Genomic DNA, 12,292 nt, shown 5'->3' on the forward strand with positions numbered 1-12,292 from the left:
ACGTGAAAGAAAGAAAGAGACAGGAAAGTGAAAAAAAAGACAATAAAAAGTAAAACATGTGGGGAGCTACTGCGACAGGCAGCCGTTGGCACGGCGCCATCTTGGTAATACCTGGTAAAGTAATACCTATGTACAATTTTATATTTTATCATTCAAAGCTGCCTTCACACCAAACGTGCAAGTTACATGCAAGTTTACATGCCAGTTAATGCACAAAAATCGGCTTCTAAGCCGGACGGCACGAATAGCGCATTGCACAAACATTGCGAAGGCTTGTATCATCCACAACTGCACAAGTCAACACGTACAGCCCTCGGGTCAACTTGTTTTTAGCTTAGAGCTAAACACGTGTCCCACATTGATGACGTGTCACCTCCAGTCTGTGACTGGCGCCAGACAGTTGATGTGAGCAGATGCACATCAGTAGCATGTTTCTCAGTTTGCTGGTACAAAAGGCCGATAACAGCCCCCGTCGCGCCGGGTCCGTTCTCTGAGTCTGGTTGTTTCTGAGTCTGGTTGTTCATCACCCTCTGACTCTGGGTGATGAACTCCATTTAGTGCAGTATACCACTGCAGTGAACTCAGCAGACACTCGGATCATCTCCAGATGATATGAAAAATATGTATTTATAAATAATGCAGATTAGCAGCAGTGGAAGGTTTTGTCGTTAGCCTCTGATAAGTCTTCGTCATACTCACAAAGGCCCAGGTGCACCGGATATGATAGTGGCACATACGCAATCACTGTCACCGGTTTATGTGTGCTTGCAGACATAGGATGAAGTTCAAATTAAAAGTGCCTCTGTGTTATTAAAACACTTTACGCTGTTGTAATGTTTGACTTGTTTTTTACTTTTAAATTCACAGGAATATTACGAAACAAATTCAATATTTATGCCGCATGTCACAGCAGCCACCTCATTGTTTTCCAGGCAAACTCGCTGACACAAGCGTCTCAGCAAGGGCCTTTGTCTTTTTTCAGGCATTAGAGAGTCAATGATTTAACACCTGTGAGCAACAGCAAGAAAATACTTGAGGAAGCAATCAAGAAAAGTAACACAACAAAATGTCCTGAACCCAGGGAAGCGCTCCGAACCCACTGCAAATGCTCTACTGCAGGGGTGTCCAAACCTTTTGCAAAGAGGGCCAAATTTGATAAAGTAAAGATGCCCGGGGGCCAATAATTCCTTCTGACATTTTTTTAAGCACAAAAGTTACATAAAAATACACACTTGTGAAACAAATTTCACTGTCACAATTACCTTCATTTTTCAAATGACAATAAAACCATATATAATATAATGTAACCAATTCTGCCTTTCATTCAGTCAGATAACAATGAACAAACTGTATGGAATACCTTACATTTCTAAAAGTTAAATAGCATTGCCTTGTGAACACAAGTTCAAAGTAAACTTTAAAACAAGTAGATTTTGCCCGTGTTTTTTAGAAGATCTTTTCAGAAAAGCAATAGTTTGTGTCACGTTTTTCTCTGTAAATAGTGACATATGTTACCGTTCAAAACACATAATTTTTGTTAGATGTGTCCACTCTCTCCGGCCAATCACAGGAAAGCAGCGTGCTTATTAGTAGGGTAGTGGCCTGTGTGCGTCTCGCCGCGTCATTACTGCGGACGTTACAGTACAACAGCTTCACAAACAGAAACGAATAAATCTGTTCCTCTGGTTTGCCCTTTGAGGCTTTTTAGGTCAAGCAGCTCCTCTGTCACGTTCATGTTGTCATAAACTACTCTTAAAAAATCAGTAGTTGTGCAGTGTCAGGTGCATCCGTGCTTTCATCGCAGACTAATTAGAAATAATCAAAAGCCGCTCCCCTGTCCCTCAGTTGCTCCTGAATATCTGACGATATGTCCTCAACTCTCTGTGCCACGGGGTTGCGTTCCAGGCACACTCATAAATTCTAGCTTCTTCTCAGGGCACCTTCAGTAAAAGGTGTGCCATGTTTAGCAATTAACATGGTCGCTTCGTAGCTGGCTTTGGTGATGTTTTTATTTGACTTACTGGCTCTCGAGAAGAATTGCTGTTGCGCTGCCAGGCCAGCTAGGAGTTGCTTCACTTTTTCAGCGCGCTCATTCCCTGTTAGCTTCTCGTACGTTGTAGTATGTTTAGATTCGTAGTGTCTCTTTACGTTGAAATCGGTAAACAAGGCAACCGTCTCTTTACAAATTAGACAAACAAAATTGACTAAATTTTCATTGAAGAAGTATTGTAATTCCCAGCGCTCCTGAAAGCGGCGTCCCGCACCATCAACTTTTGCCGTTGTCATGGCAGAAATTATTCGAGAAGGGTCCGTTCGCGGTACAGATGCAGAACCAGATAACATTAGAATGGTGCGGCCACCGTGTGGTGAAAGAAGTAAATACATCTTTAATGTTTTGTGATTTATTTATTCTGACAGAGCTGGCCAGCCATAAATAATACATTACAAGAAGCTGCGGGCCGTATGAAATGTGACCGCGGGCCGGACTTTGGACACCCCTGCTCTTCTGTGTATTCGTCTTCATATTCTGTTTGGTAGACTGCAACTTGGACGAAGTTTATTCAATAAACGATTGGACTTTAGACGGTTTCCCACTAAAGATTCCCAACATATGTTTGGAAACATAACCATTGGACTAGATTCCTCTTTCCTAAAATGTTGAACTTTTCCTCTAACCAGACGTCTTCCCCCTGTGTTTTTGCAAAGCTACCAACTCTCACTGTTTCGCCATGTGACACACGCTTTTTCATGTTTTCACACGCTCACACGCCACACAACCAATATCTCATGGCACAAAAAAAAGTTTGAGGCGCGTTCGTTCCTTTTTAAACTTCCCGACGATATATGGCGCTAAGGAGCGCATCTGTAAACCTATTCGCTGCATATACATCCTATTTACCCCAAACAGACACAGTCACGGGAAAAACTCGCGCGACTGGGGAACCAACAGCAAAGAGGAGCAGAGAGATCGGGGCTCTTAAGTGTCACGCATTGAACGTGACTGTCACTCATTTCAGTTTTAAGTCATGTCCTCCCGGCACACAGCTGTTCGGTGGCGCGTATTTCTCGTCGTCGTCGCCCTCCCGCCCCTCTGCCCGGCGACAAAATCTCACGGCAAGGTTTTTTGAAAAGTTGGCAGCTCTGGTTTTTGTTGAGGTGATAGCTCTCCTGTAATCTGCTGCAGTTGTAAAAGAGGCTCCACTGTCAATGTGTTGTTCCCTGTTAAAAGGAGAGAGATGAATGACCAAGTGGATGAATGAATAAACTCTTGTCAGCCTGCGACGCTGCAGGTTCCTGAAATTGGTGTGTTGGGGGTAGACAGAGCAGCAGCTAAACTGTAATTTCAGCGCCTAAAACAGTGTTTAGGCCGGTGTCTGACGTTTGCCCGCAGACTCACTGTTTGCATCTGCAGTCTTTTACACTCCATTAAGGGCAATTTAGCTTCTCATCTGAGTCATTGGCCCTGCTGTTACCTTTGTTGTTTATGACGCTTTAAATACTTAAACACACCACAGTCACATCGTGCATGTAAACTGACCCTCTGCCAGTCTCTGAGTGTGTGTTTGTGTGTGTGTTTAATGTGTAGCAGTGACGCATCATCATGCCTGTGGTCCTGTCATTTAGGTACTGTAAATAAGGCTTAGGAGGGTAAATGATGCCAACTAACAAAAAACACTTGCAGACAGAGTGGCACACACACAGGGAGCTACCATTCATTACATTTACCTGACACTTTTATCCAAAGCAACTTACATGTTTGCTCTATACACTGTAGACCAGCCCCGTAAAGATTACCCCCGCAACCCCCGCACAGCGGGACGGGCCTCGCAGTGACGGGGGGCCCTGGCAAAAATAAATAAATTTAAATATATATATATATATATATATATATATATATATATATATATATATATATATATATATATATATGTATATATGTATATATATATATATATATATATATGTGTTAGGGCTCGGCAAAGCTGAAAAAAATCGCGATTAATAGCATGATTTTTCTGTGATTATTCGCGATTAATCGCATTATGCGCCAAATTCAACAATGAAATAAAAAAATAGTGTATTGGATGCTTTTATTTTAAAGTAATGTTACCAGAACAATATAACAGCACTCTGGAGCAACAAAAAGTTATATGTATATACATACATATATATAGTTTATAAATATTTCTTTTTTTTCTGAACAGGTACTGTAGTTAGGGTCCCTGTGAGGGACAAACCACTTCTTCTTTAGTCCATGTTCAGTCTGTTGCTTACCTTAAAGATGTTAAAGACCAGCAATTAATTAACTTTATACAAAAGCAAAGTGCTTTTCATGTTTTCAGTTCAGTTTTTCTTACTCAGTGAAAAAAGTCCAGTCTGTGTTGACTTGAACAAGTGCACTGACGTCTGGTTGAATGATGTGGAGATGTGAAGGACAGCTGACAGGTATGCGCGATTAATGTTCAATCCGGGTCCGCTGAGCTTGCAGCATGAGCCTGCAGGTAGTCTGACCGCTTTGTGAGGCGACTCGCTCGCGCAGTGCTCGTTGAGGACAGAAACTGCAGAGCAATACATGCTTTCACGTCGGGCTTAAGTCGGCAAATGGTCCGGTAATGCTATGGATGTGCAAGGGCGGACCAAAATTATTCGCCTTCAAAGTAAAAGCCCCCCAATTGTATTATTTTTTTTATTAGCATGATCAAATAATTAACGCCAGTAATCAATTGAAATCATGCTATTATATATATATATATATATATATATATATATATATATATATATATATATATATATATATATATATATATAATTTTTTTTTTTTCCAGTGAAAAATCTTTCGAAGGGAACTCCTCTTATCTTGGTGTTTGAGGTTATATTGGGGTACTGAAATAAAAATAAATGTTAAAATATTTGTTTAACTAAAATGTGCATCACATCCTGTCACGTAACTGTCAAGCCTCTTCCTCTGCAGGTGGCTACTCGTGATCCACAGAGTCCCACCCTCGCTACACTATCAACAGATAAAAAAAAAAAGCCTTGGAGAAAAGTAGAGCGTTTGATCCTGCATGGATGTATTAATTTCCTTTCACTGCCAACAATGCTGGCTGACCGGTCTGCTGATATGTGGCGAGAAGTTAGCAAACAAAACATTTAATGTTGAAAAAGACTCTCCAAGAACAAACACACAACATCTGATGAACAGAATCAAGCTGCAGATGAGCCATTTCTCAACTGCTGCAGCAAACTGAGAAAAGTAAATATACTTTCAGGAAGTGGATCATGTCTCCAAACTCCACTCCTGCTGCTGGTTCTGTGGCAGCTCATCACACACTGAGGTGTCACTAGTATTGACGCATCAATCCTCCTCCGTTTGCGGTGCTGTAAAAGTCCGATGTCGTGAGGACGCTCAGTGTAAACGCAGCAAAATATATGCGTTTTAAAATGGAAACCTAACATTTAGAGGACAGGTATCGAACTTGATACCTTTTGATTTACAGGGCAACCACTCTACCACATGAGCCACATACATAGACATGATTACAGGTCCACATGCCGTCAAATGGTCACACAGACCGGCAAGCCCACAGCGAGGGGGAGAGATGACAAGGGAGGGTCTCTCAGGGTTTTATTCTGCGGGGGGCCCTCATGTGTTTCCATTACGGTGCGGCTGTAGACACAGCAACAGGGATCAAGTCAGGTTTAAGTGTCTTGCTCAAGGACACAACGGCAACAACGGTTCAAGCAGGGGCTCGAACCGTTGATCCACTGATTGAAAGATGGGCACGCTCGTCCATTCATTCAGACTTGCTTCCACATGCACAATTCTGTCCTATTGCAAATGCGAAAAATTACGTGCAGAGCAAGTTGTTACTTTCTTACTCCTTATTACCTCCGCCAGGAGAATCAGAAATGAGCTTATGTATGTCGCATTTTTGTGCATTTGTGAGTGAGTGTTCACATATGCGTCTTTCTACGGCTAATCCCACATTCTGCTGGATCAAACTGCTCGATATTTAAAATGCTCAAGAACCTCTTGTGGTTACGGGGAGTCACACTTTCGTTAAATACCTTTTATTGTCTGTTTTTTTACAGCCACTGATTGCTGACGGACTTCTCTCTCACCACTTTTAACCTGCCACGAGTGATAACATAGTGGTTGATGTGTCAAACAAACACAGGACCTTTGCCTAGAAAACCACTGTTCAGGTCTTGTGTGAAACCTTTGCTTATTTGGTCAGTGCTCCCTCCAATCAGGTACTACAGTCTCGTCAACTCCCTACACACTGGCCTTCTGTTTTTTTCTCTGTTCAATTTATCACACGTGAATTATGGTGTTTCTTTTGCAATATCTTCATGTTCATTAAATGTTGTGTATTTGAAGTCAATGGCTGACTGAGCTATGGTTAACGTGTGGTTAAGTTTAGGCAACTAAAACACTTGGTTAAGGTTGGGGTAGGATAGTGGTTACAGTCAGGAGAAATGGTTATCTTTCTGTGTGATGGCATGCAAAGTTAGACAATGTACACATTCACCCCGACCTCCAATCCCTCCCTTTCCACATTGCTGCATTACGTAATGGTGTTGAATGTCTGCCTTTGATGTACATCACAAATTGAGGAATCTCCCAACGTGGACATAATTTAAATTTCCGCTTTTAAATTAAATATTTTCCCTTCATGATTTTGGTAAGTGTCCTCTTTTTCTAATATTTGATGCAATTTCAAGTGATCAACACAGTATTGAAGAAGTCCCGTTTATTGTGCACATGGCACTTTATGATCTGCAACTAGATGTGGCACTCTACTTCTGTTTCTTATCACGAAGAGAGCAGTGCTGTTTGTAACATTTATTTAGCGCTTAAGAAACTTATGGATGTGTTGAAAGCACTCATGATTATATGACAGTTTTACTAGTACACCATACATATCATTATTGTAGAAAATTATGAAACTGGACTCATAAGAATAATGTTGCATGGTATACTGATTCTACAAAAGTACTGATTCTACAAAAGTACTGCGCTACCTGTAAGATTTTGCATATTTTAAGTATTGGTACTTTCTCAAAATAGTCTCTCTCTCTCTCACTCTCACTCTCACTCTCTCACTCTCACACGCACACGCGCGAGCTGCATGCAGAGAGCTCATGGATACGGAGCTCAGGGGTCGGGGCTGAAGGCTCAGTCTCACACAACGGAGCAGAGGAGCTCTTGCCGACCGTCCTCTGCTTGTAGAAAAATAGACGCCAGAAGTGTAATCTGGAGATACTTTGGATACAGTGCAGACTGTGAGGGAAAGCCTACTGACACCGATAGACCCGTCTGTAAAACGTGATTTAAAGCAACACAGACAAAGGGAGGTAACACGTCAAACATGGCCAAGCTCCTTTCAAGCAGACAGCCCGAACTTTTTAAAGAGTTCAACGAACAACAGGTTAGCAAATGTGATTATAAACATAAAAAACCCCAAGCTCACCCATATACAGCCACTAGTTGCATTAGCCGAGTTTGACTACAAGCATTTATGAGGTCAGAATGCACATACAAGTGTACCAAATGAAAACATAATTGATGCAAAATGGTAACATGCTGGTGGAGTCTGAGGGTGGATCTTGAGCTAATTAGTTCAATATTATTAATAAGTGCATTTTTCAATAAAAGGGGAGAAATTACTCTTTAATTATGTGTCAATCTTTAATGTACCCATATGATAGCTTTAGTTTTTTTCAACTCAAACACATCTGTAAAATTATTATTAGTAGTAGTATGGAGTATTATTATCTACAATTGCTCATACTTATGGAAATAACTGTAGTCATCTGGACAATAGACCTACATAGCCGTGCATGATCAATGCTATGATGGCACCTTGTAGTTTTCATTAATATCTTGCTGTATGCTAATACTAATATTAATGCCATTTGTCAAGTGTTCAAAAAGCTGGGCAGAAACAAGCTGGTCAAACAAGGAACCATACAGATGTTTTATTTATTACTATTATAGATAAATATACTAGTATCGTATCGTATTTATGGTATTGTATCGAAAGTATCTGTATCGTGATATTAATGGCAGGTATCGTATCAAAGTCCTAATTTTGGTATCGTGACAACCCTAGATAAGAATACTCATCACTGCTTCAATTATTGAATATCTGATTATGAATAATACATACATATCCGCCCATACACATATTCAAACTCATAGTTATGTGGTAATCTACACACACCTGAATATACACATATATAGTATGATCTATTGATATAGTTTGTCAGGGTTTAACAGCTGGAACCAGCCGGCACAGCGACAGGCCTAATTGGAGGTGAGCAATGGCAGCAAGACACGTCGAGCTTGTAGTGGTCTATCTGCTATTAATAGCATTTTTCACCTCCGTGTCTGGGGACCCGGCACGCAGCCTTGGTCCAGTTGTTTACACAAGGGACCAGCTGTTAGCATTCCGGGACGCGCCGGTGCTAGAGAGACCCGATGTTCCCCGCGAGCTGAGGAGAAAGAAACGAGGAAGCCGTGCGGGGGCGGAATGTCGCGCCAGGAGAAGACGTTACAAACCCGTCCTACCCTCCATCAACATGGGAAACGTGAGGTCTCTTCCTAACAAGATGGACGAGCCAGCGGCACTAACTCGCCATCAGAGCGAGTACCGGCAGTGTAGCCTCAAGGTGTTTACGGAGACTTAGCTAACGGCGCTAACTCCGGACACGCATGCTGTGCTGGACAGTTTCCGCATCATACAGGAGGACAGGACAACGGAGAGCGGTAAGAGGAAGCGAGGAGAACTGGCACTGTTTGTTAATGATAGATGGTGTAGCTCTGGGCACATCACTGTTAACTGTTAAGGAGCAGACCTGCACCCCCCACCCCCGATAGAGCCCCCCGACCCTCCCTTCGTAAGCTTTAAAATTCTCCCAAATCCTACCACAAAGATTTCACATAATTTTTGCATTGTTTTACTTTGATAAAGTGAAGCAAAACACAGTTAGAGAGGATTTAGTACAGAAAAAAGTTAGACGAGGGCTCACATTTGGTAACATTTGGTCACATTTGGAGAAGAAAATTTTTTAAAAAATTCGATTTTTTTTTAAAAATTCATAAAACAACTTATATTTCCCTTTAAAATAAAACAAGCACACACATTAAGAATTATCAAACTGTAAAACAAAGGTAAGCAGTATTTGCTGATTTTACAGCAAATAAAGCGATTCATTTTTCTGTGTTCTTTGGCTCATATCTCCCTGGTTCTTTGAGGTGGAAGGATTTTGAAGGCATGTCTGGAATCTGTGTGGAATTGTCTTGCTTGGAAACATGCTGATTTTGAGCTGATTTTAAAAAAAAAATACTTTTATGATTATCTTTCTTTCTGTTTGAGTTTTTTTTAAATGGCTGACTGATTCTTGTAGTAAAGGCTTTGGTGTTTAATTTGGTGTATAACATTAATACATTTTCTTGTGATTTATATGTTTTATTTGCAAAAATAAGTAAAAACACCCATATATGGGAGATTTGACCAGAGGCTGAGGCTGGGGAAAGTACCACAGCTGTGGAAGACTTCCTGTGTGGTACCAGTACCAAAGACCCCGCGGCCCAAGGACCTCAACAGCTTCAGACCGGTGGCTTTAACGTCCCACCTAATGAAGACCTTGGAGAGGCTGGTCCTTGCTCATCTCCGCCCCCTGGTGAGCTCATCTCTGGACCCACTCCAGTTTGCCTATCAGTCTGGCATCGGGGTGGAGGACGCCGTCATGTTCCTGCTGCAGAGATGTCTCTCTCACCTGGAAAAGGCTGGAAGCACTGTGAGAGTCATGTTTTACGACTTCTCCAGTGCCTTCAACACCATCCAGCCTTTCTACTGAGAGACAAGCTGAATCATCATTACTATCACTCATTACGTTTTCACACACATTCGGCATCTGTATTTGAGTTTACATTAGCTATAAAAACATCAACAACTCTGTGGTATTTCACAGATATCAGGGAAACTGAAAGGTGTAATTGAACTCAGCTGAAACCTCATCAAAAGAGGCTCCATTTAACTGCCATAAATATTATTTATGTTATTTTATAATCTTATGTTCATGTTTTCTACTTGTTACTTGAATATTGGTTTTGTTCACACGTAGGAACTATCTTTTCTGTTTATGTTGTGCTGGGACGCATTTCTTTGTTACACGCTCCTGAAGACACATGTAGCTGTAAACGGTTTTCAGTACTCTGCTAAAGAATGTAAGACAAGTGTTGATTTCCCAAGTATTTCCAAGTATTTTTGTTTGCCAATTTGGACTCAATTTCCCTCTAGTTGTGTGCAGCCAGCGAGGTACGTTTTGTCAAGTTGGTAATTTGTCGCGCACATTTACGTGTTTTAGTTTATCGTGTCAAGTGAACGCTAACTTGTATGTGAAATGTATGTTTAAACAGTTTGACGGTGGATGACGGAAGGTGGATTGAGGATGGTGGCGTTACAAGTCGAAGAATAAATCTATCAGTAGCAAAGAACTATGGCCTCGTGTATTTCCTGGAGGGGAGTTATACTCCACGTCTAAACGCGTTGCTGAAGTCCACGCGTGTGAGACACCATGGCTGCAATACAGCATAATCTCGCTGCTAACCAACAGCGTCGCCGCACGCAAAGCCAGATAGTTTACATAAATGCATGTGTGCGTCAGCACTTCTCCCCAGTTAATGTGCTGTCGGACCGGGCTGTCCAGTCCAAGTACCGGCTTCCCCGTGTAGAGATCCAACGCCTCGTCATGCTAGTGTCACCACACATCCAGAGGCCAACCCGCTGCAACGTTGCCCTCAGCCTGCAGGTGCAGCTCCTAGCCGTGCTGCGTTTTTACGCAGAGGGGAGCTTCCTGAAGTTTGTAGGGCACGGCACAGGCCTCAGCAAGACATCGGTTTCACGGAGTGTGGCAGCTGTGACACCGATCCTCCTGCGCAAGGCCCGGACACATATCAGAATGCCCACCACACAGGACGAGGTTCGCCAGGTCCACCGTGATCCCTGGGTGATTGGTGTCGTGGATGACCACAGCGTGTTGTGTGTGATTTATGCGCTGATAAAGTGGTGGGTGATCGGTTTGCCTGCCATTGATTGATTTAAAACAAGCACACACATTAACAATTATCAAACTGTAAAACAAAGGTAAGCAGTATTTGCTGATTTTACAGCAAATACTGCAAATAAAGCGATTCATTTGTCACCAACATGGCAACATCAGCAACATGGCGGTGGAAAGCTCCCACTAAGAGCCTTTTAGGATGCTTCTTTGGCGAGATCTTAGGAAGGCAGTTAAGAACGCGTCTGGGAAACACTCTTATCTTAGCGCTCTTTCTTAGCCAAACCCTTCTTTCGAGCCTTCTTAAGTCCTTAAAAATGATCAAATCTGGGAAACGCAGCCATTATTATTATGTTTTCACCACAGATATGAAGAATTTCCAAAGATCAAAATTACATTTTTCAGCTTGTCATATTTTCTTCTTACACTTTTGCCTTATGACAATGGTGCCTCGTTATATAAAGAGCTGAGATTGTTCTGCAATTTTAGATGTATCACATGGGTATGAATCTTATATACAAGTGCCTTTAAAAGATGAATTTAAGAAATGATGTAAATTCGAGAAAATAACCTCAGTCTTAAGAGTTAATATGTAAAAACATAGAGAAGAAATGCACACAAGACCTACTTGGATGTTCAACATGGTGATTCAGACTTTCGGTTCAGTTAACATTTGATTTCATTCACTGTATTGTCGGTTTAGGATGATGATCAAACTGTTAAAGAACAGTTTTCTGATCACATTTCTTCATACATCCTATTGTTTGCTGGTGAATATTTATTTTTTAAAGAAGATAAATTTCATCGAGCATATCACGGTTGGGTCAAACAGAATGCATTGGAATCAATAACGCAGTTCTCAGTCTAGTCATTATTTCCATCCTGCTGATGTCAGAGAGTTCAGGAAAGACAATAGTTCACAGCTTCCTGGCCTGTGCGTGTGTTTGTGTGTGATTACCAATGTGTGTGTGTGTGTGTGTGTGTGTGTGTGTGTGTGTGTGTACATGTGCTGCTGAGTGATGTCCATGCAGTTGTTTTGTTTTGTTGTCAGAGTTGAGTATAAGTGCAGTGAAACCATTGAGGCCAAGAGGAGTTCACGATTACCGATTTAACTCTGTTGTGTGCAAGTTTGTATGTGCGTGTATGCGAGCGAGCGAGAGATGGAGAGAGAGAGAGAGAGAGAGAGAGAAAGAGATAGAGAGAGAGAGAGAGAGAGAGAGAG

Source organism: Clinocottus analis, unplaced genomic scaffold (assembly GCF_023055335.1).
Source record: "Clinocottus analis isolate CAN_PGR_092001 unplaced genomic scaffold, fCliAna1.0.p SCAF_25, whole genome shotgun sequence".
Taxonomy (NCBI): Eukaryota; Metazoa; Chordata; class Actinopteri; order Perciformes; family Cottidae; genus Clinocottus; species Clinocottus analis.